Source organism: Oryx dammah, unplaced genomic scaffold, assembly GCF_014754425.2.
Source record: "Oryx dammah isolate SB20612 unplaced genomic scaffold, SCBI_Odam_1.1 HiC_scaffold_18, whole genome shotgun sequence".
NCBI classification, from domain to species: Eukaryota; Metazoa; Chordata; class Mammalia; order Artiodactyla; family Bovidae; genus Oryx; species Oryx dammah.
The window spans coordinates 364,024-387,093 of NW_024070202.1; the positions used below are offsets into that span (position 1 = coordinate 364,024).

General features: G+C 38.0%; 1 pseudogene; it reads left to right on the forward strand.

The window, feature by feature from the left end:
• Positions 1-5,096: 5,096 nt before the first annotated feature.
• The window catches only part of LOC120877808, a 74,104-nt pseudogene continuing 56,130 nt past the window's right edge, over positions 5,097-23,070 (forward strand).

Below are 23,070 nucleotides of genomic sequence, written 5' to 3' on the forward strand. Positions count from 1 at the left end.
TAAAGTTCAACATTTAGAAAACTAAGATCATGGCATCTGGTCCCATCACTTCATGGGAAATAGATGGGGAAACAGTGGAAACAGTGTCAGAGTTTATTTTTTGGGCTCCAAAATCACTGCAGAAGGTGATTGCAGCCATGAAATTAAAAGATGCTTACTCCTTGGAAGAAAAGTTATGACCAACCTAGATAGCATATTCAAAAGCAGAGACATTACTTTGCCAATAAAGATCCATCTAGTCAAGGCTCTGTTTTTTCCAGTTGTCATGTATGGATGTGAGAGTTGGACTGTGAAGAAAGGTGAGTGCCGAAGAATTGATGCTTTTGAACTGCGGTGTTGGAGAAGACTCTTGACAGCCCTTCGACTGCAAGGAGGTGCAACCAGTCTATCCTAAAGGAGATCAGACCTGGGTGTTCATTGGAAGGACTGATGCTAAAGCTGAAACTCCAGTACTTTGGCCAGCTGATGTGAAGAGCTGACTCATTGGAAAAGACCCTGATTCTGGGAGGGATTGGGTGCAGGAGGAGAAGGATGACAGAGGATGAGATGATTGGATGGTATCACCGACTCAATGGACATGAGTTTTGGGTAAACTCTGGGAGTTGGTGATGGACAGGGAGGCCTGGCCTGCTGCATTTCATGGGGTCGCAAAGAGTCGGATACGACTGAGCCACTGAACTGAACTGAACTAAACTTTTTATCATCAAAAGAGAACTGGTAAATTGGGGAATATCAGATTCCTGATGTTACACATTGATAAAAATTAAAGTGTAGGGGTAAATGTATCTAGTCCTTTTTGTTTTCTGATGAAATAATCATCAGGCCACTTAATCTGTAATTAGTTTTCCACATATCTTATATTGCTCTGTAAAGAAGTAAATGTCTCTTTTCTCAGGGTTAGGGCATGAAAAACTATTGTGAGACCCCTCATTTTTTACTGGTCCTTGGAGCCTGAGACTGTTCCCTCCAGTTACTCCAGCAATTTCCTTTATTCAGCTGAGATTCTGCAGATTCTTATAGTAAAAGATATAATATCAAAAAGAATGCAAAAAATCTTTTAACCTGTATGTGATCAGTTCCTGTATTTTGTCACTATTTCCTGGTTTCTTCAATATTCTGTGTTCTGCTGTCTTAAACTTGCAGCTTCTTCAAGGATGGTTCTCTTAGGAAAAAGGACTGTTGCTATCCATACTCACGTGATCCTGATTAGAAGCACTTATTTCATTATGTTATTGAAAAGCAATTTAGAATATATATCAGAATTTTTTTTAACTGTGCATAATATTTGGTTCAGCTGAGAGGTGATCTGATTTTTTTTCAGTATTGAAAATCAATTTTTGACCCATTCTAAGTTTATCATCATGTTTTTTGCTTTTCTTGCAACCTGTAGTAGGGCATTTTTGTGTCCCTTGGCTTGTTACTTAATCAACAGCCAGGAAATCATTGATTCAAGTAGTATTATTGTCAGCACATGTTTATAGATTTAGCAGACTTAATTTTCCCATGCACAAATAACATGTGACAGATTTTAAAATAACATTTCAGCATTTATAATACTTTACTACTTTTTTGTTCTTTGACCATGCTGTGCAATGTGGGACCTTAATTCCCTAACCAGGGATCAAACTCGAGCTCCCTGAAGTAGCAGTGAGGAGTCCTAATCACTGGATTGCCAGAGAAGTCCCTATAATATTGTATTTTCAAACAATTCAGATAGTTTTATTCTGTTGCATGTATGTATGTTTTTGACAAAAGTGGGAGACTATATGCTGTTTTGTAAACCATTTAAAATTTTATTTTTCACTTATTGTATTGTTACTGTCTTTTCAAGTCAGCATATACAGATCTTGCTCATCATTTTTAGTGAGTGTGTTATGTGTTGGTTGTACTGTAGTTTAACCAATTCCTTATTGGTAGACTTTCAGATTGCCTCTGGGTTTTTATTTTATAAACAATGTTGTACTAACATTTCAGTTATGCATCATGTGTTTACTTTCTTAGAATAAATTGTAGAATAGGTTTGCTGAATAAAATTATATACATTTTAAGGGCTTTTGGTGTCCATAGCTATTTTTTTGAAATACCAACTAGTTTGCTTTTCCTCCAGTAGTATTTGAAAATGGACAATTTCCTGGTGGTCTAGTGGTTAGGCACTTCACTGCCGTGGGCCGGGTTCAGGCCTTGTTTGGGGAACTAAGATTCTGCAACCCATGTGGGACAGCCAAAAAAAAAAAAAAAGTATTTCCAAGTGTTGGAATGTTGAATATATTCTTTTTTCTGAACCCTCTCCTATACTGTGTTCTGTTATTCTTACTTTGCTCATCTGATTGGCAAAAATGTTATATATCATGTTTGTCTGTTTTTATTAGTAAAGTTGAATATCTTTTCATATGTTTGTGGACATTTGTATTTCTTTTGTAAATTTATGTCCTTTTCCCATTTTTCTATTAAGGTAGTATTCTTTATCTACTTTTTAAGAAATTCATTTTATATATTACTTTTACTAAGCACATAATTATGTGCAAATATCCTGTACTGTTTTCAATTATTCCATTTTAGGATAGTATTTATCAAAATATGACTTATAGATCACTTGTAACAGTACCAAGATAATCCTTAGAATGCATGTATATCATTCATTTTCCAGATGTTTGGATTTCTTAGACCTATGGGGTTTCTATGAATCTGCTGTACATTAAAATTAGGTAACCTCTGATTTGGAAGAAATATAAATTCCTTAATATTGTTACTGTTCCTATTTTTCTTCTTGTCTCATGGCATTCTATGTTTTTTTCTTATTTATCTTAATAATCATAAACTACAGTCTTAATGTATTAAGGTTTTATCCTACCCCAGCCTAAAAATAATTTTACAAAAATGTTTTGATATATGGAAATTTGAATGTTAAAGTACATAAAGGAAAGCACTTTTGTAAGTATGTGAGAAGCATTGTTTGTAAATGAGGCAAAAGGAATAACTGAGAGAAAAACAAAATAGAGTAGACAGAAGTATAAGGGGGTTTCTCATCTAGTTTAAAAAACTCAATATTACTTTGTTGCTTCCTCAAGTTTTTTATGGTAATCTTCTTTGAACTGTAAATTTGGAACCCATACTGCTTGAAAAATAGTCTAAATGAAATTTTTGAAATTCTCATTGTTATATACATATTCAGTAGGGAGCAATGTTCCCTTTACTTTTTTAAAAAGTTGCAAGCAGATGAACATGCTGCATAAACAGCAAACTACAAAAAAAGGAACTTATATGGATGTTTTGATACTGTAGCCAATTAAAGTTTTCAGGGCTTATTTGACACATTTAATGATATGCATAATTGTTACTGTGCTGCATGGTAATTAAGCTTAAATATACATGACTGTGTTTAATATAACTTTTCCATAGCCAGACATCACATTTCTGGGCCCTGAAGGAGGAAAAAATATGGCAGGCCAAGAAGCTTTAACAAATATTTCTGATTTAGAGATTTCAGTATTAGAGAGATTAGACGTTTGAGGCAGAGGTTGCTTTTAAGTTTGTTGTTCCTAATTCCTAAGGTTGTAGACTTTCCTTTTCCCTTCTACTCAAGACCATATGCTTGGGGGAGAAATTGGGAAGATTCAGCCATGGCTTTACTTTCTCCAAATAGTTTTTTTCTGCCCAGTAATTAAAGCTTGGGATGCAGAGGTCCCTGTCATTGGTAGTGCACAAAGGACAGTTTCTTTCTCTGCTTTAGCCAAGCCGGTTCAAGTTCTCAGGGTCTATGCTGTCACGGGCCCTAATATCTATTTGAGTTGTCCTGTTTACCTGGGTCTCTTGAGAATTTCTGAACTGGCTTTCTCACGTTTTCCCAGCCGAGGTTGTGTACTTCAAACAGAAATACTTGACATCTGTGAAACGAAAATAAAGAAAAGCAGATTTAACGTCATTACAAAACCAAATGCAAGTGTGATAGTATTAGAATATGCTTTTTTTCCTACCAGTCCTGCCTCCTACTCTACCTACCCTTCCAGCCCCCAAAGAGGTGCATAGTTTTGTCCCTAGGAAAAAAGCGAAAGTGAAAGTTGGATTCAACTCTCTGCAACCCCATGGACTGTAGCCTGCCAGGCTCCTCTGTTCATGGAATTCTCCAGGCAAGAATACTGGAGTGGGTTGCCATTTCCTCCTCCAGGGAATCTTCCCAACCCAGGGATCGAACCCATGTCTCTAGCATTGCAGGTGAATTCTTTACCGTCTGAGCCACCAGGGAAGCCCCCAGGAAAGGCAGTGTCAAGTCAGACTCTGAAACATGGTATAAACTCTTTAACTGGAAATCATTCATATCCCACACTGTAACTTTCTAGGGTTGACTCTTCTCTGCAGCCTGACTGTGTGTAATGAAGCATTTGTTGGTCAAACATTTTCTCTATCTAGGTACTAAATTTTTGTACTATTTAAAAGGATGAAAATGTCCTGATAATACTTTTAGAATCTTCTGTTTGCCAGTTCAGTATTGGTTGATAGAAGTAAGTCTTTGTATCCACTATAATTCAGTACTAAAACTGCCTGAAGTTTGATGTTGCTTTACCTTTTATAGAGTACATTATTTTATAATTCACTCATATACCATCTTTGATAGGAAGGTGCAATTTTTAGAAAGAAAAATTCTGAGCTCAGAGAAGTTAAGTGATTCACATAGTTGGGAAGAGGCTTGAATCCATATCTTTTGATTTCTTTATATTTTACACCTTTCACAGATACCATCTGCTGAATCATTTAATGATTAAAACATATATAATAAAGTGTGCCAGATATTTAAATAAAATTTAGGACAACAGCATGCAGGTGTTTCAAAATGGATCAATTATGTCTTGTGACAAATGAAAAACTACCATTATAGTTGGGAAATTAAACTATATCTTATATGAACAACTGAGGGTGGAAATAGTACCTTTAAATGCTATTTATGGATTCTTTGGTATATCTATAGCAAGAATGATAAGGTAGAAAAACTATAGTATTTTTATTATAAAATACCCATGTATTTTATCTGTAAGGCAGTATTGTATCAAACCCAGAGCATCAAAGTTTGTGATTGTTGTTGTTAGCTACACTCTCGGCATTTGGAATTTTAGTTCTCCACCAGGGAGTGCACTGGTGCTCCAGCAGTGGATGTGTGCAGTTTTAATCACTGGACCACCAGAAAGTCCCAAAGGCAGTTTTTTAAAATTTCTCTTTCTAGTAGCTAATTGTTAGTGTGTAGAAACGCAACTGATTTTTGTATACCGATTTTGTATCCTGCAACTTTACTGAGCTAATCAAAGTTTTAATATCAATCAAGCCTGTAATATTTTACGAGGAAATTGCTAATTTCTCCCAATTTTTTTAAAAAATTATTTTTCAGATATTTCAGTCAAAGGAAGAAATAGCTGTTCTCCTAACATGGAATCTATTGTTTGGGAATGTGGTTGTTAGCAACTTGACAAGTTGGCCAAATGGTGCCCGATGTAATAAAATGAAAAGAAGAGGCAAGATGATGTCATTTTCCCATATTGTGAAACCAAAAACAAATGCCTTTTGTGAGACCAAGCTAACCAACCTCTGACGATACGAAGAGTAATTCTGTTTGAAGAACTTAACAGTAAAATAGAAGAAGTACTTTCAAGCTGAGACCTGCAGTTGTACAAAGATCTAAAATACATATTGAGTAGGCCTGATCATCTGAATCTCATTCAATACAGAAAGCATGGCTATGAGTTGGATCGTCTTCTCTCTGTGGCCCTTGACTATGTTTGTGGGCCATATAGGTGGGCACAGTTTGTTTTCTTTGAGCCTATTACCTTAAGGATGTGCCAAGATTTGCCTTATAAACTGCCTTCAGGCCCAATCTTCTGAATCATTATGACCAACAGAACAGCTTTAGCAATGGAGGTAAGACTTCATCTATTATTTGGCATGTCAGAGAAAATTATTCTTGTATTGCCCTTTTAATCAGTCTAATGAATGTGTTTGATAAATAACAGAAAAAACTAATGGGTTATTTTTACCTGCATCTTGTACATTAAAAAGATATGTATTTAGGTTCAGCCTCTGATAGATTGACGATTTCATGTTTGGGGAATGTTACTCATCTTAGTTTTCAGATATTATTCTTTTATGAAGATAAAAGCATTAGAACTGGGGAAATAATAGCCTTTCAGAAGTTTAAATATTCCAAGTTATGGTTACATCTTTTCTGTTATTTGATAATAAGCCTTTAAAGAGCAGACTATAATAATATTCATAACTCAGTTAGTAAATATTAAAGGTAACATAATTTTGAAAATGGATTCTTTGGTTCACCATTTAGGCTGGTCGGTTTACAGTATTTTAGTTCAGTTCAGTCACTCAATTGCGTCCGACTCTTTGCGACCCCATGAATTGCAGCACGCCAGGCCTCCCTGTCCATCACCAACTCCTAGAGTTCACTCAGACTCACGTCCATCCAGTCAGTGATGCCATCCGGCCATCTCATCCTTTGTCATCCCCTTCTCCTCCTGCCCCCAATCCCTCCCAGCATCAGAGTCTTTTCCAATGAGTCAACTCTTCACATGAGGTGCCCAAAGTATTGGAGTTTCAGCTTTAGCATCATTCCTTCCGAAGAACACCCAGGGCTGATTTCCTTTAGAATGGACTGGTTGGATCTCCTTGCAGTCCAAGGGACTCTCAAGAGTCTTCTCCAACACCACAGTTCAAAAGCATCAATTCCTCGGTGCTCAGGCTTCTTCACAGTCCAACTCTCACATCCATACATGACTACAGGAAAAACCATAGCCATGAGTGGACAGAACTTTGTTGCAAAGTAATGTCTCTGCTTTTCAATATGCTATCTAGGTTGGTCATAACTTTCTTTCCAAGGAGTAAGTGTCTTTTAATTTCATGGCTGCAATCACCATCTTCAGTGATTTTGGAGCCCAAAAAAATAAAGTCACACCGTTTCCACTGTTTCCCCATCTATTTCCCAGAAAGTGATGGGTCCAGATGCCATGATTTTAGTTTTCTGAATGTTGAGCTTTAAGCCAACATTTTCACTCTCCTCTTTCACTTTCATCAAGAGGCTATTTCCTCTTCACTTTCTGCCATAATGGTGGTTTCATCTGCATATCTGAGGTTATTAATATTCCTCCTGGCAATCTTGATTCCAGCTTGTGCTTCTTCCAGTCCAGCGTTTCTCATGATGTACTCTGCATAGAAGTTAAATAATCAGGGCAACAATATACAGCCTTGACATACTCCTTTGCCTATTTGGAACTAGTCTGTTGTTCCATGTCCAGTTTTAACTGTTGCTTCCTGACCTGCATATAGGTTTCTCAAGAGGCAGGTCAGGTGATCTGGTATTCCCATCTCTCTCAGAATTTTCCACAGTTTATTGTGATCCACACAGTCAGAGGCTTTGGCATAGTCAATAATGCAGAAAGAGTTGTTTTTTTGGAACTCTCTTGCTTTTTCGATGATCCAGCGAATGTTGGCAATTTGATTTCTGGTTCTTCTGCCTTTTCTAAAACCAGCTTGAACATCTGGCAGTTCAAGGTTCACGTAATTGCTGAAGCCTGGCTTGGAGAATTTTGAGCATTACTTTACTAGCATGTGAGATGAGTGCAATTGTATGGTAGTTTGAGCATTCTTTGGCATTGCCTTTCTTTCTGATTGGAATGAAAACTCACCTTTTCCAGTCCTGTGGCCACTGCTGAGTTTTCCTTATTTGCTGGCATGTTGAGTGCAGCACTTTCACAGCATTGATAGATAGAAATTAGGGGGCAGTAAACTGTGACGATAAAAGTTTTGGAGTTGTATAAACTGCAGCAGCAGCTACCACTTTCACTTTCTATCTGTATTACTTTGGGTAAGTTACTTGAGCTTTCTTACCATTGTCACTTTGCTTGTAAAATAGAGTTAACACTTTGGCAGATATGAAATGAAGCATTTATAAAGTACTTGTCACAGTACTTTTGGAGTAAGTTCTCTTAAAGTGATAACTTTTACCATTTTCCTATATTCTCATATTAATGTAGCTACATAGTACATAGAATTTAAAGTGTTTTTTTTTTTTAATTTAGTCTTTAATCCTTTGTTACAGTGCTTTCAGCAAGTTGAATACTACGTGTTTTGGAATCTTCATTTTATAGTAAAATTCAAAGGTTTAGTACTTCCAAGTAAACTAACATAAATTTGGGAAATTTTGTAGAAAGATTATTATTCATAGATTTTGGAACATAGAGGGCAGCTTGTATAGTCCAAATAGTTGAAAATATTGTAGAGGTTGAATAAAATATTTCTGCTCTTCCACTGACTACACAAAGTCTAACTGGTAAGGGGAGATTTGGTATAGGCTGTTAGATTGAGTATATGAAAATGCGTATTGTTTTAATATAGGAATTTGATTCCAGGCATGGTATTCCCTGTTGGATATTAAAACTACCCAATTCTCTCACCAAAAAAGAAAATGAAGGAGGAATATCTTTGGTTCTGGTATCATTTTAAGTCAGTATAACTCCTTTGGAAAGCAAATAGAGTTGTAAGAAATAAGTCATAAAGATTTGGGTTTACCTGGTGGCTCAGAGGTTAAAGCATCTGCCTGCAATGCGGGAGACCTGTGCTCGATCCCTGGGTCAAGAAGATCCCCTGAAGAAGGAAATGGCAACCCACTCCAGTATTCTTGCCCAGAGAATCCCATGGATGGAGGAGCCTGGTGGGCTACAGTCCAAGGGGTCGCAAAGAGTCAGACACGACTGAGTGACTTCACTTTCATTTTGCCTCTTTCACGTAGTAGCTTTCAGACTTTGAAATTAAGTCACCTACCTAACATCTATGTGATCTGGAGAAGGAAATGGCAACCCACTACAGTACTCTTGCCTGGAAAATCCCATAGACCGAGGAGCCCACTAGGCTACAGTTTATGCGGTGGCAAAGAGTTGGATACAACTGAGTCATTTCACTTCACTTCAGCATCTTTGTGAAAATCATTTGTGAAAAGTCACTAATAACAAAAATACTTTGAATGGCTATTAAGATTAAATGAGAGATTTAAGTAGCTAGCACAATGCATGATGCAGAATAGATGATCTACAAGTGTTAATTCTATTCCAAATTTCATTTCTAAGTGACCCTAGAGAGAAAGTACTAGGAAAACGATGTATTTGTTTCATATGAATTTGCATCTCTCATTGTGGGCTCCTGGGGCTTTCATAATGGTGGCATGGTGAGCTGTCTCTGTCCTCTCTTCAAACATGCCCATATAGGCTAGACATTTTGTTGGCAGTGAGACTGCATCTTTTTGAATTTCACTCATTCTAGGGAGAGCACCTAGATGAGTAAGAGAAAGCTCTGGTGATATGAAGTGATGTGGGTATAGTTGGCTTGGTCATCATATCAGGACAGTGATGCCACTGACAGAGTCTCCTGACAGTCTGGGAGTGTAAAGTTTCTGTAATAGCAGAGAATATGGAAATTCAGCAATCAGCACAGCATACTTGCAAATAGAAGTAAGGATTCTTAGATCCTTACAAGGACTTGTCTGCTGATGACACCCTCCTGTCTCTGATCCAGGAACTTTGGATCAGCTTGGCAGCTTTTAGTGGGAGCAAATAATTGGAGCAGGTAACCCCAACACATTCTTGAGTGTTCTTTGTGGGACTGGATGTGTTGAAAGACATTTCTTAGGTATAGCATCTTTCAGCAGACCCAGGCTTCAAGCCTGCCTCGAGTTCATTCCTGTACTGATGTTTGGTGAAATCAAAATGAGTGCTTTGAATGAAATAATGTATGATATTGAGCTAAGGATGCCAGGAGAGAAATTGCAGAATTTGGGTTATTTCAAATTTGCTTATTATTGTTCACAATCAACAAGTTGGGTGTTCTTTCATTATATATAAAAAATTCCTCCTCAGTACTTTGATTGAAATTGGAACATGTTCAAATAAATGGGGTGAATGTCCGTTTATTACATTGGAGAAAAGATCCTTGTAGTATGTTAGTATGTTTATTTCTCTTATTTACAAAACGTGCGTTTATACACACACACACATATTACATTTTTCTTAAGTTCTTAACTTGATGTCTGCTTTTCCCTGAGTATTGTGGCTTTTGATAGAAACAAGATTGCTCATTCCTGAGTTTCTCACACCATTTTGAACTGTCTAAATTGCCAAGTACAGGATACAGTACAATTGTCTTCAATGTACAATTGACATTGTACAGGAGACAGGAATCAAGATCATCCCCAAGAAAAAGAAATGCAAAAAAGCAAAATGGCTGTCTGAGGAGGCCTTACAAATAGCTGTGAAAAGATGAGAAGCGAAAAGCAAAGGTGAAAAGGAAAGATATACCCATTTGAGTGCAGCGTTCCAAAGAATAGCAAGGAGAGATAAGAAAGCCTTCCTCAGCGATCAGTGCAAAGAAATAGAGAAAAACTATAGGATGGGAAAGACTAGAGATCTCTTCAAGAAAGTTAGAGATACCAAGGGAACATTTCATGCAAAGATGAGCTCAATAAAGGACAGAAATGGTAGGGACCTAACAGAAACAGAAGATATTAAGAACAGGTGGCAAGAACACACAGAAGAACTGTACAAAAAAGATCTTCACGACACAGATACTCACGATGGTGTGATCACTCACCTAGTGCCAGGCATCCTGGAATGTGAAGTCAAGTGGGACTTAGGAAGCATCACTACAAACAAAGCTAGTGGAGGTGATGAAATTCCAGTTGAGCTATTTCAAATCCTGAAACATGATGCTCTGAAAGTGCTGCACTCAATATGCCAGCAAATAAGGAAAACTCAGCAGTGGCCACAGGACTGGAAAAGGTCAGTTTTCATTCCAATTCCAAAGAAAGGCAATGCCAAAGAATGCTCAGAATACCGCACAATTGCACTCATCTCACATGCTAGTAAAGTTCTCCAAGCCAGGCTTCAGCAATACATGGACCGAGAACTTCCAGTTGTTCAAGCTGGTTTTAGACAAGGCAGAAGAACGAGAGATCAAATTGCCAGCCTCTGCCGGATCATGGAAAAAGTAAGAGAGTTCCAGAAAAACATCTATTTCTGCTTTATTGACTATGCCAAAGCCTTTGACTGTGTAGATCACAATAAACTGTGGAAAATTCTTCAAGAGATGGGAATACCAGAACACCTGACCTGCCTCTTGAGAAACCTATATGTAGGTCAGGAAGCAACAGTTAGAACTGAACATGGAACAACAGACTGGTTCCAAATAGGAAAAGGAGTATGTCAAGGCTGTATATTGTCACCCTGCTTATTTAACTCATACCCAGAGTACATCATGAGAAATGCTGGGCTGGGGGAAGCACAAGCTGGAATCAAGATTGCCAGGAGAAATATTAATAACCTCAGATATGCAGATGACACCACCCTTATGGCAGAAAGTGAAGAACTAAAGAGCCTCTTGATGAAAGTGAAAGAGGAGAGTGAAAATGTTGGCTTAAAGCTCAGCATTCAGAAAACTAAGATCATGGCATCCGGTCCTATCACTTCATGGTAAAGAGATGGGGAAACAGTGGAAACAGTGCCTGACTTTATTTTTCTGGGCTCCCAAATCACTGAAGATGGTGATTGCAGCCATGAAATTAAGATACTTACTCCTTGGAAAGAAAGTTATGACCAACCTAGATAGCATATTTAAAAACAGAGACATTACTTTGCCAACAAGGGTCCGTCTAGTCAAGGCTATGGTTTTTCCAGTGGTCATGTATAGATATGAGAGTTGGACTGTGAAGAAAGCTGAGTGCTGGAGAATTGATGGTTTTGAACTGTGGTGTTGGAGAAGACTCTTGAGAGTCCCTTGGACTGCAAGGAGATCCAGACATTCCATCCTAAAGGAGATCAGTCCTGGATGTTCATTAGTAGGACTGATGTTGAAGCTGAAACTCCAATACTTTGGCCACCTGATGTGAAGAGCTGACTCATTTGAAAAGGCCCTGCTGCTGGAAAGATTGAGGGCAGGAGGAGAAGGGGATGACAGAGGATAAGATGGTTCAATGGCATTGACTTGATGGCCATCGATTTGGGTGGACTCCTGGAGTTGGTGATAGACAGGGAGGCCTGGCATGCTGTGGTTCATGGGGTTGCAAAAATCAGATATGACTGAGTGACTGAACTGAACTGAAATTGCCAAGTACATTTTTAGGAGCTGTCCAACATGGACAACAAATGTTAGTAACTATTTTTATGAACCCACATGTTATCAGCTACTTAAGATAATGAAAGAAATCCGAGCAGTTTTTTTTTCCCCTATATTGAATAATTAAGCCCTGTTGAATAGGACGGGTACAGTTTATTGAAAGAAGCACTAAAACAGGAATAGAAGACTTGTATTCTGCCACTACCTAATATTGTGACTCCCTTGTGTCTGTTTCTTCTAGGAAGTATTTTCCCTGTCCCTTTTACAAAGTTTTTGTTAAGATCAAATGGTACAATTTATGTGTATTTTAAAGAACTTTAAAAGTTAAAATGCTCTTCAAATACAGAGCATCATTCTTTGTTACCTGTCAGTCTGTTTAATTTTAGTTAGATTGTGGAATAAGCAGTCTTTAATTTCTTTGGGAGGTTGATTGCTTTTTTTAAATTTTTTTTTGAAACTAAACCTGTGTAGGATAATCAGAGGAAAAAACTCCCGAGATGGTTCCTACTTGCCCCCATTTGCTGTTTTCTTTTGTAATTCTCATTAAATATTTTCTTATAGCATGAGAAACTTGCAAGTGCATAGATCCTAGTGGAAACAGAGATCCTCAAAGCCTGAACATTCTTGGTATCCTTTATGGCTCATTGAGAACAAAGCATGTTTGGACTAGTTTCCTAGTTATCCAAACTCAAATTTTAGCCTTTTCTCCCTGCAACTTTTTATTATGGAAGATTTCAGTTATGTGGACATATATGGAACACTATGTACCCATCATCCAGGTGCAAAAACTATCAACTCATACTAGTCTTATTTCATTTATGACTGCACATCTAGCTGGGTTACTTTGAAGCAAATGACACACACCATAATTTTATCCATAAATATTTCCTCGTATTTCTCTGTAAAGTAAGGACTCTTTCAAAATATGTAAACATATTACTTCCTCAGTATTTGCAAATATATTTTCAAATATATGTTTCAAATTAATGTTCAAATTATCTTTATGCTGTGCTTAGTCTTTCAGTCATGTCCTACTCTTTGCGACCCCATGGACTGTAGCCCACCAGGCTCTTCCGTCCATGGGATTCTCCAGTCAAGAACACTGGAGTGAATTGCTATGCCCTCTTCCAGGGGATCTTCCCAACCCAGGGATTGAAACCAAGTCTCTCAAATTACAGGCAGATTCTTTACCATCTGAACCACAAGGGCAGCCCAAACTATACTTAGAATTTCACAGTTTTTTAATAGTTGGCTTTTCAAATCAGGGTTCATGCATTACATTCAATAGATATGTCTCTTGGCGATGGTCTTGATTCCTGTCTCCTGTACAATGTCAAGAACCTCCATCCATAGTTCATTAGGCACTCTATCAGATCTAGTCCCTTAAATCTGTTTCTCACTACCACTGGAAAAACCATAGATTCTGAAAAAGATGGGAATACCAGACCACCTGACCTGCCTCTTGAGAAACCTGTATGCAGGTCAGGAAGCAACAGTTAGAACTGAACATGGAACAATAGACTGGTTCCAAATAGGAAAAGGAGTACTTCAAAACTGTATATTGTCACCCTGCTTATTTGATTTAGGTCATGCCTGAATGGTCTAGTGGTTTTCTCCACTTTTTTCAATTTCAGTCTGAATTTGGCAATAAGGAGTTCCTGAGCTGAGCCACAGTCAGCTCCCTGTCTTGTTTTTGCTCACTGTATTCAGCTTCTCCATCTATGGCTGCAAAGAATGTAACCAATCTGATTTTGGTGTCGACCATCTGGTGATGTCCATGTGTAGAGTCTTCTCTTGTGTTGTTGGAAGAGGGTATTGGCTATGACCAGTGCGTTCCTTGGCAGAACTCTATTAGCCTTTGCTCTGCTTCATTCCGTATTCCAAGGCCAAATTTGCCTGTTACTCCAGATGTTTCTTGACTTCCTACTTTTGCGTGCCAGTCCTGTATAATAAAAAGGACATCTTTTTTGGGTGTTCTAGAAGTTCTTGTAGGTCTTCATAGAAGTGTTCAACTTTAGCTTCTTTGGCGTTACTCGTTGGGGCATAGACTTGAATTACCATGATACTGAATGGTTTGCCTTGGAAGCGAACAGAGATCATTCTGTCGTTTTTGAGATTGCATTCAAGTACTGCATTTCGGACTCTTTTGTTGACTCTGGTGGCTACTCATCTCACACACTAATCAAGTAATGCTTCAAATTCTCCAAGCCAGGCTTCAGCAATACATGAACCGTGAACTTCCAGATGTTCAAGCTGGTTTTAGACAAGGCAGAGGAATCAGAGATCAAATTGCCAACATCCGCTGGATCATCGAAAAAGCAAGAGTTCCAGAAAAGCATCTATTTCTGCTTTATTGACTATGCCAAAGCCTTTGACTGTGTGGATCACAATAAACTGTGGAAAATTCTTCAAGAGATGGGAATACCAGATCACCTGACCTGCCTCTTGAGAAACCTGTATACAGGTCAGGAAGCAATAGTTAGAACTGAACATGGAACAACAGACTGGTTCCAAATAGGAAAAGGAATACTTCAAAGCTGTATATTGTCACCCTGCTTATTTGACTTATATGCAGAGTACATCATGAGAAATGCTGAGCTGGAGGAAGTACAAACTGGAATCAAGATTGCTGGGAGAAATATTAATATCCTCAGATATGCAGACGACACCACCCTTATGGCAGAAAGTAAAGAGGAAATAAAAAGCCTCTTGATGAAAGTGAAAGAGGAGAGTGAAAATGTTGGCTTAAAGCTCAACATTCAGAAAATGAAGATCATGGCATCCGGTCCCATCAGTTCATGGCAGATAGATGGGGACACAGTAAACAGTGTCAGACTTTACTTTTTTATGCTCCAAAATCACTGCAAATGGTGATTGCAGCCATGAAATTAAAAGATGCTCACTCCTTGGAAGGAAAGTTATGACCAACCTAGACAGCACATTAAAAAGCAGGGATATTACTTTGCGACAAAGGTCCGTCTAGTCAAAGCTGTGGTTTTTCCTGTGGTCATGTATGGATGTGAGAGTTGGACTGTGAAGAAAGCTGAGCTCAGAAGAATGATACTTTTGAACTGTGTTGGAGAAGACCCTTGAGAGTCCCTTGGACTGCAAGGAGATACAACCAGTCCGTCATAAAGATCAGTCATGAGTGTTCATTTGACAGACTGATGTTGAAGTTGAAACTCCAATGCCTTGGCCACCTGATGTGAAGAGCTGACTCATTGGAAAAGACCCTGCTGCTGGGAAAGATTGAGGGCAGGAGGAGAAGGGGACAACAGAGTATAAGCTGGTTGGATGAAATCATCGACTCGATGGACATGGATTTGGGTGGACTCTGGGAGTTGGTGATAGACAGGGAGGCCTGGTGTGCTGCAGTTCATGGAGACGCAAAGAGTTGAACACGACTGAGCGACTGAACTGAACTGATATGTCTCTTAATTTATAGTTTCTCCTTCTGTTTCCCCTCTTCCTTTTTTCTTATAACACACTTAACCCTACAGATTTTCTCAGACTTCAGTTTGCTGTTTGCATTCCTCTGTTTTTTTTTTTTTTCTCCATTTTATTTACTTTTAAAATCAGAGATGACTTTATTACTTTAAAAGCCAATTACGTTGATGAATTGTCACCTTTCTGGATCCATGGTTTAAAGGGACAGCATTTTCATAGTGATTGTGTAAAGCAGCAAGTGTGTGTAAAAGTATTGGAAAAAAATATGTAAATGAGAACAGCACCATTAAAGTCTACCTCTGAAGCACTCAGAAAACATGGTTATAGGTATTGCACAAGTCTTGAGGGTTGCTTCAGGGGAACTGCATCTTTGCAATGACTGAATCTCCACATTCAGGGACAGAGGAACAGACAGAATCTGTCTCTTGGTCAGGGACCAGTGGGGAGGAAAGGTCAGTTAATGACTAAGGGATAGCAGCACCAGCAGCATGGCCCTGACTGGCAGGGCTCCCAAGCATATCTCAAGCCCCCACACAGCCTCTGTCCAGCAAGAGCCTCTAACTAGTGTTGCCCACACACAGCAGAGTGACCACAGGAACTGAGGCCTGATTCATGTGTGTTTCTCCATAGTAATATCAAACTTTTAAAAGTTCTAAAAATATATATTTTTAAATATTTCTTTTTATTATTGGGCTGCATCAAGTCTTAGTTGTGGCACGCAGGATCTTTGTTGCATTATGCAGATCCTTCAGTGTGGCACATGCTCCAGTGGGAGCTTTTTCAGTTGGTTCCTTATGTCTGTGACGTAGCTCTATAACTCTCCCTTTATGGGGCACTTCCTTACTTTTTTGCAGTGTTCCTCTGTCTATTTTTGTTTTGAAAGAAGACTTCCAAGGCAGTGTAATATCTGTTTGTTGCTCCGTATTATTTTAGCAGCCATCGATCTTTCCTTAGGTCAAGAATTTTATTAGGGGTTTGTAAAATGGTGATATTCTGTCATTCTTCAATTCTCAGCTAGAATATTTTATAAACAGAAATTTCCTCATTTTGATTATTGGACTGTTGAGTTATTCTTATGTTCAGTTTATATAAAAAAGACAGTAAATATGCAACTGTTCTCCTTTGTTAGTTTTTAGGATAATTGATTCACAAGAATCTTTCAAAAGTGACTAATGAGATCTTTCTCCTTTCAAATACCATCGTTCTCCTTTCCAAGTATCATTATGAACTCATGGATTTTTACCATATTTTATATGTTTCAGTCCATTGCGGTTACTATTTCGTTGTGGCTCAGTTTGTTCTGTTTTTGATAGTGAGCACCTCTTCAAGATAGCCCCTAACTGTTTTTGATACTACCCTAGTGGTTTCTGATGGCTTCCTTTCTTTCTGGTATGATCCAACCTAATTTATAAAATTCTGCCTCAGAACTTGAATTATCACTTTCTTTAGGGAGCACTGGTTCCTTTTAGTTGGAAAGAATTTTCACGGATTTTTACAGACTGCTATTTGGGTGCGATGCTTATTTATACTAGTTTAGTAGTTTATAGGTCTCTTCAAAGATGGAGCTAGGAAATACTTTTTTAAAAAAAGAAAAGTTCAGCATGAGTTTATACTGATAACTTGTAATTAAATAGTATTGGAGAGTTTTTATTTAATATTTTAGAATTTTTGTTTCTTCTCATACTGAAACCTTATGATTTACAGATATTACATAATTTCAGAATAATATCAGTATCATTACTGAAAGCACTGTAAGGTTTCTTGTATTTCTTATGTCCTTAGGATGTATTTCACCAAGGATCTGCAGTGAGATTACTGTGTTTTATAGTTAAGTACTCCTCTGTTTGGTTTAACTCAATACGCAGTTTAGGTTTGTTTTTCATTTGGGTTTTGAGGAACAACTTAAAATTTTTTTTGTTTAAATTAATTTTATAATCATGTTTAAAAACTTGATATATATGACAGGGTACCTTCAGAGGAGTCTAGTTTCTGGACTGTGTTTGTGCTTAGTCACTCATTCAAGTCTGACCCTTTGAGACCCAATGGACTGTAGCCTATTAGGCTCCTCTGTCCATGGCGATTCTCCAGGCAAGAATACTGGAGTGGAGTCATGCCCTCCTTCAGGGAATCTTCCCAACCCAGGGATCAAACTCAGGTTTCCTGAATTTCAGGCAAATTATTTACCATCTGAGCCACCAGGGAAGCCCACGAATACTGGAGTAGATAGCCTATCCTTTCTCCAAGGGATCTTCCTGACCCAGGAATTGAACCGGAGTCTGCAAGTGGATTCTTTACCAGCTGAATCCTAACCTTATTCTTTCGAAGGAAGGAACAACTACCCTTGGGGGTAGTTGTTTTTTTAAAGCTTTTTGTTTATCCTTCCATTAAAAAATTATAGTAATTACAGAAAATGTCTGTATAATATTTGTGTATAGCTATATATTCTTTCACGTACTTTTGATATAGTGTCAATACTGTTTGTTTTCTCTACCTTGCTTTTTTACTTAACAGTATATCCTGGCTATTTCATAGTAGCACTTATACATAATATTCCTCAGAATTTTTTTTTAAAATTGTGGCAAAATATACATGTTGCACTAGTGGTAAAGAAACCGCCTACCAATGCAGGAGATGTGGGTTTGATCCTAGGGTTGGGGAGATCTGGAGGAGGGCATGGCTTCCCAATCCAGTATTCTTGCCTGGGGAATCCAATGGACAGAGGAGTGTGAAAGGCTACAATCCATAGTGTTGCAGAGTTGGACATGACTGAAGTGACTTAGCATGCATGTACGCAAAATATATATAACATAAAATTTACCATTTGAACCTTTTCTCGTTTGTTTTTTGGCATACCATGCAGCTTATGGCATCTTAATTCCTCAACCAGAGATTCAACCCAGTCCCCAGCAGTGAAAGTTCAGAGTCCTAACCATGAGACCACCAAGGAATTCCCCCGTTCCAATCATTTTTAAGTGTGCAGTTCAGTGGCATTAAGTACAGTCCCCTTGGTATGTCATTACCACTATCCTTTACTTTTTCAGCTTCTGAAACTGAAACACTATAACCTATTAAACAATAATTCCCTCTTCTCCCCTCCCCTCAACCTTTGGCAACCACCATTCTACTTTTTTTCTTTCTCTCTGAATTTGACTACTCCAGTACCTCATTTAAGTGAAATCATAAAATATTTGTCCTTTTGTGATTGGCTTATTTCACTTAGCACAGTGTCTTCAAGATTTATCCATGTTGTAACAAGTGTCAGAATTTCCTGCCTTTTTAAGACTGAATAATATTTCATTGTATATTTATGCCCCACTTTTAGTTTAATCATTCTTTCATCAGACACTTGAGTTCCTTCCACTTTTTGGCTATTATGAATATAGCTGCTATGAATACAGATGTATAAATATTTGTTCCAGTCTTTGCTTTAAATTTTTTTAGGGTATTCTCAGAAGTGAAATTTTGGGATAGCATGATAATTCTGTTTAATTTTTTGAGGAACCTCCGAACTGTTTTGTATAGCAGCTGCTCCATTTTACATTTTTGCTAGCGATGCACAAGGGTTCCAGTATCTCTATATCGTCTGCAACACTAGTTATTTTCTGGGTTTTTGTTTTGGAATAATAGCCATTGTATTGGGTACGAACTTGTCCTCATTTTTTAGTTCAGGTCCTACTGAAGGACATTTCCTTTTGAAAGCAGAACTTGCTATTGAGGTCCTTATTCATCTTTGTAGGGCCAGCAGCTAACATAGTACCTAAAACATAATAACTGCTAAATAAGTGTTTGAGTGAGTGAATGAACTTCATAAACTGTGAATTCCGGAAGAGATGGTAGTAGCCGTGGTTGTGGTTGTAGAGCTGTACTCAAGCACATGATCTCCTGGAATTGTAAGTAGTTGTGCGTTTGTTGGGGTTAGTAATGGTAGTCCTGACAGGAGTACCAAAGATACCACTTTCCTGTGAACACCAGTGTTTTACTTTGCCCTTTTTTTTTTGGAGCGGGGAAAGGTCAAAGTGACTTGAAGCTTTCAACATTATGTATTTAAGCTTGTAAGTAGTATAGTAAAGGAATAAAACAAACCAGCTTTCTTATCTCTAGACCTTTCATTCTCTTTCTGCCTAAATAATCTCATCTCCATCTTTGCCTGTCAAATTCTAATGGTGGTACTTGATGGATCCCTCTAGGCTTCTCTGTCCATGGGATTTCCCAGGTAAGAATACTGGAGTGGGTTTGCCATTTCCTCCTCCAGGGAATCTCCCCAACCCAGGGATTGAACCAGCGTCTCCTGCTTGGCAGGTGGATTCTTTACTACTGAGCCACCAGGGAAGCCAAATTTGATACATTAATTAATAGGAAAAAATAGGAATAGATAATAAAATAATATATCATCCTGTTTTTGTTGAAGAAAAGCGTTTTCATGTTCATGTAGAGTAAGTGATCTGGAAAGATTTTTGTCAAGACCAACAGTGATTGTTCTTGAATTAGCACAATTACTTGCATTTTAGATCACTTTAAAGAATGCCTTAAAATGCTTACTTAAATTATTGGGATGAATTTGGTTTGTAAAATTTTATCGTTTGAGACAGACTATAATTCACAACCATCCATGATACTTAAAATGTTAAAAGTTTACTTCCTGAAGAAAAGTCAAATTTTATGGGCTGCTCCAGGAGCTCCCATTTGACTTAATTTTAAGATAAATATACTCCTGTGATAAAGTCATATTTCTGCCAACTAGCTCACTGAAGTAATATCGGAAAGTATTTAATATGCTGTCATAAGACATTAACTAAATAAATTTGTAAAAGAAAAGCAAATCTATGGGACTAAAGGTATTTTACAAATGTATAATTTATATATATATATATAAAGTAATTCTTAAAGTTTTAGACCTTTTCTCTTTAGAATTTTATTCTTACAAAAAAGTTTTTAAAGGTCTTTTTTTACATCATTTAAAATTATTCTAAAAGGTTTTTTAAAAATAATTTCTTACTCTAATTTGGATTTAAAATAGAATGAATATCATTTTTGAATTTTCAAGGCTGTTCCACATTTGGTTTCACATTTAATGGATTTAGTCATAATAGTCCCAAACCCAGTAGGATACAGTTTCTATGGTTATCAAATCCTTTGTAGAGTGACAAAGATTGGAATTCTGATTCTCATGAGTCGAATTTTGGCCTTTGACTCTGTTCCCCTTTCACAATCCTTGCTAAGCTTGGGCTGTTGCTATGCTTGAAGGCTTGTCAGCAAGTTCCTATGGTAACAGGAATGGAAATTTCAAAGAAGAAAGAGAATAGGAGCACAAAGGCTTGGTTGGTTTGAATTTGAACAAAGAATAGAAGGTTCCTGGTCTTGCACCTTTGTTGAAGAAACCAGAAATTTAATTTTAGAAAGTTATTTTTCAGTTTGTAAACTTCATATACCCTGGTCTTAATTTAGTGAATAAAAGTACTGCTGCTTAGGGGAATACTCAGTAAGAATCTTTTAAAAATTTTATCAGCTGAAGATTATTTTTTCCTCCTTTATAGAGCTTTGATAGTCTGTGTTCCTTATATAATTCTCAACTTGGCAGTATGCTGGCTAACATTTAATTTTCACTTTGATGAAATTAAGTTAGAGTTATAATCAGGGCAGTTTGCTTATTTGAAAAATATTAATGTTTTTGGTTTTTACATAACTATTGAGGTATGATTTGTATACAGGTAACTGTACCCATTTAACAGTGTTCAGCTTGAGTTTTGACAGAAGTATATATCTGTGAAACCATCATCACTATCAAGATATCATACATTTCCATCACCTCAAAAGCTTCCTAAGGATCTTCCCTGTGGCTCAGACAGTAAAGAATCTGCCTGCAATGCAGGAGACCCAGGTTCAATCCCTGGATTGGGAAGATCCTCTGAAGAAGGGAATGGCAATCCACTCCAGTATTGTTGCATGGAGAATCCCATGGACAGAGGAGCCTGGTGGGCCACACTTCATGGAGTCGCAGAGTCTGACACGACTGAGCGAATAACACTACTACACTACAAAAGCTTCCTTGTGCCCATTGTAGTCCGCCCCTTTGAGCTGACTGACTCCCTGCTGTAAGCAACCACTGATCTTTCTGTCACTGTGGATTAGTGTTCATTTTCTAGAGTTTTATATGAATGTACATATAGTATCTACTTTTTTATGTCTGGTTTCTTTCTCCCAGAATCATGATTTAGAGATTAATGCATGTTTGATTTTGCTTTTTACAAACACCATTCCAGTTGACAATTGATGTTTTCACTTGGTAGTTGAGCACAGGGAATTGAGCAGGGGTCCTCATGCCCATCAAACAGGCCTTCTGCGGCTTTATTAATTTGCAACTCTTTCCTAATCTCTTTTTAAGCTGTCATTTACTAGGTGCTGTATCCTATTTTATATATTCTTATTTGTACATATTGTTGTTCTTTGGTCGCTAGGTTATGTCCGACTGTTTGCAAGCCGATGGACTGCAGCATGCCAGGCTTCCCTGTCCTTCACCATCTCCCAGAAATTGCTCTAACTCATGTCCATTGAGTCGGTGATGCCATCTAGTCATCTCATCCTCTGTCATCTCCTTCTCCTCCTACCCTCAGTCTTTCCCAGCATCAGGGTCTTTTCCAGTGAGTCGGCTCTTCACATCAGGTGGCCAGAGTATTGGAGCGTCACCTTCAGCATCAGTCCTTGCAGTGAATATTCAGGGTTGATTCCCTTTAGGGTTGATTGGACTGGTTTGATATCCTAAACACATCTATATATATTAACACCATTTTATAGAGGAAAAGCTGAAATTTAGAGAGGTTACAGAGAACAAACTGGTTAATAAGCTCAAGGGCTCTGGATAAGAATGCCAAGGTTTAACTCTTGGGACTGTCTTTGTAGCTATGTGATCTTCGGCGAGCTACTTAACTTTCTATGTCTTCTTTTCTTCACATTTATTATAAAATGGTATGACTAATGATAGATCCAACCAGTCCATTCTGACGGAGATCAGCCATGGGATTTCTTTGGAAGGAATGATGCTAAAGCTGAAACTCCAGTACTTTGGCCACCTCACGCGAAAAGTTGACTCATTGGAAAAGACTCTGATGCTGGGAGCGATTGGGGTCAGGAGGAGAAGGGGACGACAGAGGATGAGATGGCTGGATGGCATCACTGACTTGATGGATGTGAGTTTGGGTGGACTCCGGGAGATGGTGATGGACAGGGAGGCCTGGCATGCTGCAATTCATGGGGTCGCGAAGAGTCGGACACGACTGAGCGACTGAACTGAACTGAACTGAACTGAACTGAATGATAGTACCTAACTTGTAGGATTGTTGAGAAGATTAGGTTAGGTGTGTAAAGCACTTAGGACACTGCCCAGCCTGTAGTGAGTGTCCATCAATGCTAGCTGAGGCACAGCACAAGATACTTACAGCTAGTGAGTGACAGAAGCATACACTTAAAACTTTATAC